Source organism: Chenopodium quinoa, unplaced genomic scaffold (assembly GCF_001683475.1).
Source record: "Chenopodium quinoa cultivar QQ74 unplaced genomic scaffold, ASM168347v1, whole genome shotgun sequence".
Classification (NCBI taxonomy): domain Eukaryota; kingdom Viridiplantae; phylum Streptophyta; class Magnoliopsida; order Caryophyllales; family Amaranthaceae; genus Chenopodium; species Chenopodium quinoa.
Genome location: NW_018745000.1, coordinates 430212 through 443003, shown reverse-complemented (window position 1 = coordinate 443003; position 12792 = coordinate 430212). Strand labels below are relative to the sequence as shown.

At 32.8% G+C, this 12792-nt stretch overlaps 1 long non-coding RNA gene across 1 annotated transcript; it reads right to left on the bottom strand.

Annotated features, from left to right (window-relative positions):
- Positions 1-4008: 4008 nt before the first annotated feature.
- On the bottom strand, positions 4009-4940 carry LOC110707455. Its single transcript, XR_002508496.1, has 2 exons — positions 4453-4940; positions 4009-4302 (listed from the first exon to the last, which is right to left on the bottom strand). It is a non-coding gene; the product is annotated as an uncharacterized LOC110707455 (long non-coding RNA).
- Positions 4941-12792: the final 7852 nt, after the last annotated feature.

Here is a 12792-nt window from a genome sequence, read left to right as displayed (position 1 = left end):
CTTATTTATACAAGGGGTGGTCAGACACCCTAACTGTCCGGTAATTTAGTAAGCGCACTAACTACCGTATTTGCTTCCATTCAAGAAGTGCATGTTCCTGATGGTTCGGAGCGCCTGTCAACTTGTGAGCTAACGCCTACAGTTATTCTCTACCTTTTAGTTTCGAGAGGTAGATCTCGCAAAGCTTGGGCTGAAGTGAAATTTTACGTAACACCTACGCCGTACAATTTTGAGTCATACGATACGCCATTTGCATTTTTGCGCTGCATGAAAACGCCTTCTTTTTTGCTTCGGACGTGAAAAAAGAAGAAAACTCGAACTTTTGTAACTTTAGTACAGTAAAATGACAAACCTGTCTATGGGTGCTTTTACATAAAGAACCACCACGGAACGTCTTAAGGCACTCTTACGAAAAACGTTCATAACGTATGCTTGGGGAAGGCACAAAGCATAGTGTGCATGCAATATGATGCAAAAAAACTATCAAAGAAGAAAAGAAACTACTAGATGCAAAGAAATTTTAAAAGATTGCAATAATTTGCGCGTTATTATGTTTAACAACGTACAAAACCATTACGAAAAATTCAAAACGGTTTGAAATCTTAGTACTGGTCTTTTAAGTGACCAGTGTCCGCTCGCAACTCACTATGTCGCGCTGGCCAAGCGCGCACAAGAAACTGGGTTGCGTTGGGATGCCACGCGCCACTTAATGAGTTACGCGCAACATTTGAATTAGTAAAAGATTTGGAGAAGCGCGATCTGCAGCTTACTTTCTTCTTCTCCTCTTTCTCCAATTTTAATCTCTTTCCATTTTTTGTTGTCGTTTGAAGCTAAGGAAAGTAAATCTTTCTCCTTTTATTCTACCAGCCTTTGATCTTGGCCAATAAAATAGAGAAATCGAATGAAGAATCCTAACAAAAGTTGGGGTTTTTGATTAGATTTGTTGTCATGAATTTGTTTGTTTGTTGTTGTGACAAGTTTATGCAATATATTGCATGTGAAGTGATAAGGTATTGATTCTGTATGAGCATGTCAAGCATATATGTGTTTTTGTTTATTCTAATTTTGACTTTGTGCTTGATATTTTTTTTTTCTCACATAGACTATACTTGTTAATTTTAATGTAAATTGAAGTGTTTAGAACAAAAATTATGCATTAAAATTATAAATCAAATTTTGAACTTTTATAATAGTATGAATTTGTTCTTGCGACTCATATTATTTTTTTTCATGCGTAAGTTGCAAAATCGGCTTTATCAATGATAAAAATAACTGATGATTATGATCATTCACTTATAAAACTGTGATTTCAAGATTTGCACAAAACTAGTTAGTTTAGGAAATTCTTGAAGAGATCATCGGACTGGTGTAGCTTGGATATATTTCGTGTTCGTAATAAGCCCGCATTTTTTATTTTTGAATGTTGTAGCCCCCGGTGTTGGGTTACTTCGATGATTTTATTGTAGTCAATAATTAGACCCTTTCATGCTGCTTGAAATGGGTTTACAAATCTCGTGTTTTGTCTTATTATGATAACAACTAGGATCTTGGAAATGATTAAACTAGTGTGTTTAAACCGTTTTTGACCATTTATAGTTTTAAAAAAGAAATTTGCTAAGTCTAGTAATATTGGTCATTCATTAGAACATGTAAGGGGAAAAATGAAATGTTCTTCAAATTTGCTACTTTTGAATTCTTTCTTTTAAGTTCCAATTTTGTCACTGTTTTGAATCTCGAGAAAGTAGATGTTATCCTCCTTGCGAAATTCCAGATGTCTGCAACAATGGAGAATAATTTTAAATGAAGACTCCTTAATTTAGAATTTAGGAGTCTTTTGTTTACATTCTAACTCATGAAATTGTTTGTCTTATGTTAATAAAGTGTCTTGATATAATTTTCATGATGAATGATTGAGTAATAACCTTTCATATGAGCATGTATGTATCATGATGTTTTTTCTTTTTCTCTATACTAGTCATACTCTCTAATCTCTAGAGTATATTGAAGTATTGAAACAACAATAATGCACTAAGATTAGTTTTTGAATTGAACTTGAAAATGGCTCGCGTATGTAACTTGTTTAATGGTCAAGTTCAGTTGCAAACTTAGTTTTCAAAGGAACAAAATGATCATTAAATAATTGTGATGCATTTGAAAATTGTAAGGCTCGAGATCTACGTAAATCATTTGTAGAATAGGCGATTCCCGAAAGTAGATCGAATTGAATGAATATCTCAATTTTTTTTTCTTGTAGATATTAGAGCCTCCATGTTTCGGGTTATGCGCATTCTTACTATTTTACAAGTCTTAGAGCCCCTAATTTGTAGTAGTTCTAATGACTTGCTATCATTTAGGCCATTCATATGATACTGATATGGACCTATGTATATGTCCTATTTTTTTTTTAGATATTTAGGACAGTGACATGGCTTTCACATTTTAGTTAAAGTCATGTTCACGAAAGCAATTTAGTTCTTTGCTTGTTTATAAACAAAAATAATTGTGTTTAAGGTTTAGTATATCATACCTAATGTATAAACGTTTGTAAATATCATTGTGGTGATTTTATTCTCAAAGTTGATTTAGAACATCAAATATTTTCTTTGTTCTTATTAATCTTTGATTTTGGTCTAGTAGGTGGTTTGTTTACCATCCCTTAGCCTATATTCGCAGGAGAACTAAGTCAGAACAAGTTCGAGTCAAGAAGAATTCGAATCTTAATTCATTCATTTTGGAAAAATACATGTATTATCCAAACAATTATAGAGAATCTGAAAATTTATTTAATTGAGAAAACAAAAATTCAGAAAGGAAATTTTGAATACTATTTTTTATTAGAAACATGTTGTTTTGAACGAAAATTCAAAATTTGAAATGAGATCCAATAATTATATTATTTTCAATACTGGACCCGAAGTGGAAAGAAAAGTCTAGCTCGTAATTGAGTGTGACCTTTTTGTCCAAGATTGATGAAGATAAGTTATAATTTGCAACTTATTTCAACAAAGATATGAAAATGTGAGCAAACTTTTGTATATCTGATTTTGTTTATGGTTTTGTGCTTGTCATCATTGTCATATTTTATTAATTAAAAGTGAAGTTCTTTTGATTAAATAAGTACCGTAGTTTGAAAATGAATGTTTATCAAACTTAGGTTTAGTGAAGTGTTAAAATAATTTATAAAATCATTCGAATCACTTTCTAAAATATGGTCTCATTTTATAATGAAAGTTAAGGTGAGACCTATATTTTTAATTTGAAGCCCCCAAGCATAAACTTTAGGTGGCTTTTGGAATTCATGTATAAATATGTTAAGGGATGTTTCTCATGTTTATTTAAAGCCCAAAGACTTGTGTTTTTAATTTGTGGAATATTGCATATATTTATCACAAATGGTTTGATCAAGTAACATAATTAATTATCTTGGTAAAATAATAGGAAGTGGTATTCTTCCCTTTGCCTAAAGTTATTAAGATGGTTCGTAAAAAGCTTTGCATTACATTGATTTTTCAGCATAAATAGCGTGTTCAAATCTGTAAATAGAGAAAGTGGGGATATCCTGGCTTTTTTAAGCCCCAAATTTGAGGCAAAGAGCGAAAAAATTATACTATTTTCGAGTATTTACTACTACAAAAAATGGAATAGAGAACGGTTGAATTAGGCCTTATAGAATGCCTCTGAGGCGTTCTTCTGCTAAGCGATGTGTAAAGTTTACAGAACGGGTATAAGAGGCGTTCTTTATATAAGGGAAAAGAGAATGGGTACAAGAGGCGTTCTATATGCAAAAAATAAGCGTTCTATTTCATGTTTTACATGCTTATAAAAAATGAATAAAAGAGAACGGTTAGCAAAGATAACAGTTCTCTTTATTGTTTTTTTAAAAATAAAATAAAATGATAATAATATTGCGTCATGGAAATTGCATATATACTACAGTATTTCATAAATTACATCATCAATCAATAAACAAAATTGAATTGCAATTGTAAAAGTGAGTCAGATGCCAAATTAATTAAAAAAAAAACTTTATTGTAATTACAATTCAAGTAGATTTTGATACAATTCTCTAAACTAACTTAATAATTATTAATGTGTTTACAACTTCAGAAGAACACCAACTTCATTTTCCCTTGAAATTCGAAACCAACCGCAGCGGCACTTCCAGTCTTCCACCAACTTGAACCACCAGCAACACTTCAACACCAACCTGAACGACACTTCAACACCAACCTGAACCACCATCAACACTTCCACCAACCTGAACCACCGCAACGTTTCCACCAACCTCAACCACCACACCGCCTCCACCGATAGTGCACGCAAATAGAGAAGTTACAACAAGAACCCATAAATCAAAGATGAAAAATCAGAATTTAATCCAAATCATTACATAAAAATCAATTGATAAAAGTTATAGATCTAAAATAAATAATTGAGAATTAAACAAGCTACCTCCATAATGTTAAACACCAATCAACCCGCAACAACTTATGACCATAAATAGAGCAAAACAAATATTCAATGGCTTAATCTTTCGCATTAATTGTATCGGAGGTTGGGTAAGGCCGCTAGTTGTAAACAGAGGAAGATGTCGACGAATTTTCGCACACCGCAACTTTTGTAACATTGAGAATATTGATTTTTGCACACCGCATATTTTGTAACATCAGTGACGATGCTCGGAGTTTAATCGGGCTTCAGCTTGTAGTTATTTGAACATTAAGGGATGAAGGTAGAAGAGAAAGGAGTTAGAGTCTCATAGGAGGAAAGAAGTGAGAGAAGAGGAAAACAAGAGGGGAAGTTATGAAGGAGAATGAGTGTATGACGACTATCTTAAGAGGAAAGAGGAGTTAGGGTTAGAATTTTGAGCCTTTTGGTATGTTAGATTTTTTTTTTTTAAATAAAAAATAATAATGTTAAACATATAGAACGGTTAAATAGGAGGGACGATCTATATTGTGAGTGTAAAATATTTGATATATGAAATAGAACGGTTAAATAAGAAATGCGTTCTATATAATAAAATAACAATTTAATAAAAATAATAAAATAAATCATATAGAATGGTTAAATTAGATAGGCGTTGTATATAATCCTAGAGATCGCCTATCTAATTTAACCGTTTTCTCTCTTGCGTTTCTTATTCTAGTTTTTGGTGTAGTAATTTTAGATGCCAAATGGGAGGGATCATCCCGAATGACCCCCTTAAAAAAGAAATGAACAAAAAAAGACGGATTTGTATAAAAAGGAAGGGGAATACAACTTTCCCATAGAAGAATAAAGGAAAAAAAATTAGACATGTTTTTGAAAATCAAGGATTATTGACTGAATATTTGAATAATCGTGATGACTTGGCAGTGTGGTATACGTGTGACAGCGACAACGATCTTTTTTTTTCCATGTAGCGATCATGTTCAATCAATATTCCTCGCTTAGAGAAGATGGATATATCCCACGTAGGCGGACATTTTAGTTGCTCATGACAAGTGAAATGATCAATTCTCAAGAGTTGTAAAAGACATCTAAAGTTAACGTCGAGGCTATCGAGATATCAAATCAATTTATTGTATTAACTCTTTTTCTTTTAAGCAATGTATGTCCTGAATAACCTTGGTAATAAATATCCCTATTATTAAAAGAAAATAAGATGATTGTGTTTTTTTTAAACTGATAGTCATCTCATTTTTCTTTGGCAAAGGATATGGAAAATATCGAATTTAGTTTGATTCGATTGATTTACTAACATGATGTAATCAAGCCAATGACTATCAAATTATCCAAATCATTTGAATTTTTTTTATATGATCTTTTAATCATAACTAAACACTTCATGCACTTTATTTATGGGCATAACTACTTAATAGTAGGTTTATATGTGCAAATGCACAAGATTAGCCATATTTTCATGGAACGATGATTTTGGTATATGGTTATGGTCTACCTCAAGGAGGGCCTTTCTAAGGTCGTAACGTGGCTAGTCTTGGGGTTATGAACAATTTACAGGTTCAAGTATACTCCCAAAATCCTTTACATTTGGTGCTTATCAAATTAGAACCTTTTTGCTTTGTGTGACAACTCCTACATTAGGTGCTTTTTCCTTGTCATCTCTCCTTTTTTTTTTTTTTTGCAAAGTTTTGTTTTAGGTTTAGAACGATTTTTTTTTCTTTTGCATTTGATCTTTCCTTTTGGGTTTAGACTAACTTTGTGTTCCCCTCTTATGTTTCGTTCCATTGGATCAAATTATTGTATTTGACACATTAGGGTCAGTTATTAATCAAGTTTAAACATGTATGAACATGTTTTAGGCCTAATTAGTAATTGGAAAAGGCTATAAGATAACTTGGTCTCAAATATAAGTTTCAACTTACTTCATAATTCTTTTCATAGTTCATAAACATTTTAACTTTAATCTAACATGAAGAACGGATAATTGTTACATCATCGCACGTCCTTTCGGGACAAGTGACCAAAAGTAGGTGTCTACAGTTAGCCCCCACTTTGATTGAGTCTAGAATAGACGATAATCAATTTAGTCAAGGAAATAAATCCGAGACTCATTCGGTGAAGTTCCCTAAGAATAGAGAATCTTTCAGAAATATTAAGGATGTTGAAATGATCCTTGGTTCGCTAAGTGTTTGAAACAAGTATCTATTTAGGCTAGAAATAGTTATCTCTAGTCTCAACACGCTAAAGAATCTAGATTGATCCTTTGCATTTGTAGAACACTTTTTCAAGTAAAGGTGTTCTGGGTGATGTTAAGTCATGAGAAGAGATCGGTTTTAAAAAAGAATAAAAGTGGATGATTTCTTCTCAATCGTGTCATCGTTGGTCTAAAGTCCCTCGATATGCCATTGAAACTTTAGCCTGACTTTCACAAAGTAAAAAAGATGAAAAGGGGTTTTCGGTATTTGAGATGAAATGATCCGGTATTCGACCCAGGTCCGGTATTCGAGCCGGATGTCCACAAGATAGAAATACATGTCTCAGGACTGGAGGCATATATCCAAATCCAGTGAGAGGGAAGAAAGTCAACAACTCTCTCAGTGGTTTTGTCCACAAGATGAGTACACATGTCTTAGGATTGGGGGCACGTGACTACATAGGCGCGACATCGTCTCGTCGCTTCTTTATACAGGGGGTGATTCGAAACCCTAACTGTCCGGTAAGTTAGTAAGCGCACTAACTACCGTATTTGCTCCCATTCAAGAAGTGCATGTTCCTCATGGTTCGGCGCGCCTATCGACTCGTGAGCTAACGCCTACAGTAATTCTCTAACTTTTAGTTCTGAGAGGTAGATCTCGCAAAGCTTGGGCTGAAGTGAAATTTTACGCAACACCTACGTTGTACAATTTTGCGTCGTATGATACGTCATCTGCATTTTTACGCTGCATGAAAACGCCTTCTTTTTTTGCTTCGGACATGAAAAAAGAAGAAAACCCGGACATTTGTAACTTTAGTACGGTAAAATGACAAACCTGTCTATGGGTGCTTTTACGTAAAGCACCACCATGGAACGTCTTAAGGAACTCTTACAAACAACGTTCAAAACGTATGCTTGGGGAAGGCACAAAGCACGGTGTGCATGCAAGATGATGCAAAAAAATAACAAAAAAGAAAATAAACTACAAAATGCAAAGCAATTTAAGAGATTTTGATAATTTACGCGCCATTACGTCCAATAACGAGAAAAAACCTTTGAAAAAATGATCAAACGGATCAAAATCTGGATACTGGTCATTTTAGTGACCAGTATCCGCGCGCAACTCAGTAGGTCGCGTTGGCAAGGCGCGCATATCGTTCTAAGTTGCGCTGGTGTGTCACGCGCAACTAATTCAATTGCGCGTGACATTTAAGTCAGCAAAAAGAGAATCATTGAGCGCTATTTTTCATTTCGCTTTCTCTCTCCTTCCTTCACGATTTTCGCTTCTTTCTCTCTCTAAAGAGATCGAATTTTCTTGTTTTTCGAAGCTAAAGGAAGTAGATCTCTTCCCTTATTCATATTTGCCATAATTCATTGGTTCTTGGCTGAATTTGGGCGATTTTCGAACCGTTAAACCCCAAAATTTGAATTTGGGGGTTTTTTATTCGACTTGTTTTCATGAATTTGTTTGTTTGTTGTTGTGACATGTTTAAGCAATATATTGAAACAAATTTCATGTGAAGTGATAAAGTATTGATCCTGTATGAGCATGTCAAGCATATATGTGTGTGTGTTTTTATTTTTTTGTTCTAATTTTGTCTTTGTGCTTGAACTTTATTTCTCTTTTGTTTTGCTCACATAGACTATACTTATTAATTTTAATGTAAATTGAAGTTTTTTGAACAACAATTATGCATTTAAATTATAAATGAAATTTTAAACTTTTATAATAGAATGAACTTGCTCTTGCGACTCATGTTTATTTTTTCATGCGTAAGTTACAAAATTGGTTTTATCAATGATAAAAATAACCGACGATTATTATTATTCACTTATAAAACTGTGATCTCAAGATTTGCACAAAACTAGTTAGTTTAGGGAATTCTTGAAGACATCATCAAACTAGAGTAGTTTGGCTATATTTTGGGCTTTTGAGCCCCCATTTTATGTTATCTATTATTGTAGCCCCCAATGTTGGGTGACTTCGATGACTTGTTTGTTTTTAATAACTAGACCCTTTCATGTTGCTTGAAATGGGTTTAGAAATCCTGTATTTCGTCTTATTATGATAACAACTAGGATCTTGTAAACGATTAAACTAGTGTGTTTAAATCGTTTTTTTACCATTCATAGTTTTAACAAAGAAATTTCCTAAGTCTAGTAATGTTGGTCATTCATCACAACAAGTAAGTGGAAAAATGAAATGTTGTTCAAATTTTTTTGTCTATTCTTGCTACTTTTGAATTCTTTCTTTTGAATTTGAATTTTTTTCACTGTTTTGAAGCTCGAGAAAGCAGATGTTATCCCCTTGAAAAATCCTAATGTGTGGAACAATGGAGAATAATGAAGACTCCGTAATTTAGAATTTAAGAGTCTTTTGTTTACATTCTAACTCATGAAATAATGTGTTTTGATACAATTTTCATGATGAATGATTGAGTTCTAAACTTTCGTATGAGCAAGTATGTTTTATACATCATGATTTTGTTTCTTTTGCTCTATACTAGTCATACTCTCTAATCTCTAGAGTAAAATGAAGTATTGGAACAACAATTATGCACTAAGATTAGTTCTGAAGTTGAACTTGAAAATGGCTTGAGTATGTAACATGTTTAATGGCCAAGTTTAGTTGCAAACTTAGTTTTCAATGGAACAACATGATTATTAAATCATTGTGATACGTTTGAAAATTGTAAGGCTCGAGATCTATGTAAACCCTTTGTAGTTTAGGCGATTCTCGAAAGTAGCTCGAATGGCATGAATATCTCATTTGTTTTTTGTTGATATTAGAGCCCCCATGTGTCAGGTTATGCGCATTCTTGCTATTTCACAAGTCTTGGAGCCCCCATTTTGGGGTAGTTCTAATGACTTGTTATTGTTTACGCCATCATGATATTGGGATGGACCTATGTATATATCCTATTTTTGTTTTTTGAGATATTTAGGATAATGACATGGCTTTTGCATTTTAGTTAAAGTAATGTTCAAGAAAGCAAGTTAGGTCTTTGCTTGTTTACAAACCAAAAACAATTATGTTCAAGGTTTAGTAATCTTACCTAATGTCTAGACGTTGGTAAAGATCATTGCGGTGATTTTATTCTCAAAGTTGATTTAGAGCATCAAATATTTTCTTTGTTGATATCAATCTTTGATTTTGGTCTTATAGGTGGTTCGTTTACCATCCCTTAGCCAATATTCGCAGGAGAACTAAGCGAGAACAAGTTCGAGTAAAAAAGAAGTCGAATCTTAATTCATTCCTTTTGGAAATATTTATGTATATACATGTATTATCCAAACGCTTATTGGGAATCTGAATATTTATTTATTTGAGAAAACAAAGTTTCATAAAGGAAATTTTGAATACTATTTTTATTAGAAACATGTTGTTTCGAACTAGAATTCAAAATTTGAAAAGGTTCAATGAAAGTTAATTTTGAAAAGCAACTTTTTCTAGTAGGCAAAATACATAATCATATTATTTTCAAAACAGGACCCAAAATGAAAAGAAAAGTCTAACTCGTAATTGAGTGTGACTTTTTTTGTCCAAGATTGATGAAGGTAAGTTGTAATTTGGAGCTTATTTCAACAAAGATATGAAAATGTGAGCAAACTTTTGTATATACAATTTTGTCATCTCTCTCTTTTTAGTGTTTGTCATCATTGTCATACTTTGATAATTGAAAGTGAAGTTCTTCTAATTAAAAAGTGTCGTAGTTTGAAAATGAATATTTACCAAACTTAGGATTGATGGAGTGTTAGAATAATTTTTAAACTCATTCGAATAACTTTCCAGAATATGGTCTCATTTCAAAATGAAAGTTGAAGTGAGACATATATTTTTGTAGCCCCCAAGTGTAACCTTAGGTGGCTTTTGCAATTCATGTATACACATGCTAGGGGATATTTCTCATGTTTATTTGAAGCCCCAAGTTTTGTATTTTTAATTTGTTGAATATTGCATATGTTTATCATGAATTGTTTGATCAAGTAACATAATTAATTATCTTGGTCAAATAATAGGAAGTGGTATTCTAACCTTCGTCATTTAAAGTTATTAAGATGGTTCGTAATAAGCTTTAAATGACATTAATTTCGTAGCATAAATAGCATGTTCAAATATGTAAATAGAGAGAAGTGGGGATGTCCTAGCTTTTTAGCCCCCAGTTTGATGCAAAGAGCAAAAAATTATACTATGTTTTGAGTATTTTAGTTGCCAAACAAGAGGGATCATCCCGACTTACCCCCTAAAAAAGAAATGAACAAAAAAGACGGATTTGTATAAAAAAAAAGGGGAATCCAACTTTCCCATAGAAGCATAAAGAAAGAAAATTAGACATGTTTTTCGAAAATCAAGGATTATTGACTTAATATTTGAATCATCGTGATGAATTGGCAGTGAGGTATACGTTAATATGTGTGATAACAATGACAATCATTTTTTCATGTAGCCATCATGTTCAATTAATATTCCTCGCTTAGAAAAGATGGAGATATCCCACATAGGCGGACATTTTAGTTGCTCATGACAAGTGAAAAGACCAATTCTCAAGAGTTATAAAAGACATCTAAATTTGACGTCGAGGCTGTTGATATATCAAATCAATTTATTGTATTTACTCTTTTTCATTTAGACAATGTATATAGAACCTTAATTACCTTGGTAATAAATAGCCCTATTATTAAAAGAAAATGAGATGATTGTGTTTTTTTTTTTTTTTTAACTAATAGTCGTCTGATTTTTATTTGGCAAAGGATATGGAAAACATCGAATTTAGTTTGATTCGATTTCTTTACTAACATGATGTAATCAAGCCAATGGCTATCAAATCATCAAATTTTTTTTTATAATCTTGTAATCATTACTCAACACTTCATGCATTTTATATATGGGCATGACCACTTAATAGTAGGTCCATATGTTGAGCGGCCTAAGATTTGCCCTATTTTCATGGAATAATTATTTTGGTACATGGTTATGGTCTACCTCAAAGAGGGCATTTCCATGGTCGTAACGTGGCTAGGCTTAGGGTTATGAACAATGGACAGGCTCAAGTATACTCCCATAATCCTTTACTTTTGGTGCTTTTCAAATTAGAATCTTTCTGTTTTGTGTGACAACTCCTACATTAGGTGCCTTTTTCTTGTCATCTTTCCTTTCTTTATTTTTTTCTTTTTTTTTTGACAAGTTTTGTTTTGGGTTTAGAACGATTTTTTTCTTTTTTCTTTTTTCTTTTGCATTTGATGTTTCCATTTGGGTTTAGACTAACTTTGTGTCCCCCTCTTATGTTTCGTTCCCCCAATTTCTTTTTTGTATCTTTGCATCATTCTCACCCCAAGGTATGGAATAATGTAGGTTGAATAACTAAGGCTCAATTGACGAGGTTCAAAAGGGCTGCCAAAAAGATGGATTTTCTCTTAGGTTAAGAACATGGGATTATATTTATGGAATTTCAAGTTGCCTCCTATGTTGGTGAAATCATCATATCCTTTCTTTGTGGGCCAAGGATGGGCCTTTTTTCGTTCGATAAATCTAGTTAGCCAAAGCTTATCAAGATTTTAAAGGTGTTGAGTGTGTATGTCTTTTGATATTGCATGTTTATATGTACACGTTTTATTTAATTCAAGTCAATAACAACAAAGAGATTGAAAAGAGAACAAGATAGACGTACTTGAAAATATATTTTTTTATTCATTAGTACATGAGAGTACAAAATAAGTAGATTCGACAACATTAATCTCTTAGTCTATCATAAAAACAAAGGAAAGAAACAAAAAAAGACCTAAGGTGCTACATCTTGAATTGTTGACAACTTCTTGAGATTACGTCTTTGAGCTTTGTCCATTTCTGATGTAGGTAAAATCCTCTTGAAAAATAAAGTCCATCTGTATGATTCATGGTTTCATTTATCAAGTCCTTTTCAATTAATGTTCCCACAGAATAGACTTTTTGAAATGTGTCTAAACCAAGTTATTGTAAATGGCACTTGTATGGTGGAGACATATTATCAATGAACTTTGGGACAAGTTCATGATCCGGAGGTCTTTAAGGAATAAGAGCAACCTTTGATCGCCACATGGAAACGAAGTCAGTGAAGCCTTCTTCTTCCCCTTGCTTAAGCAATTCGAGATCGCGCAAGGTAGTTTTGAGCTCG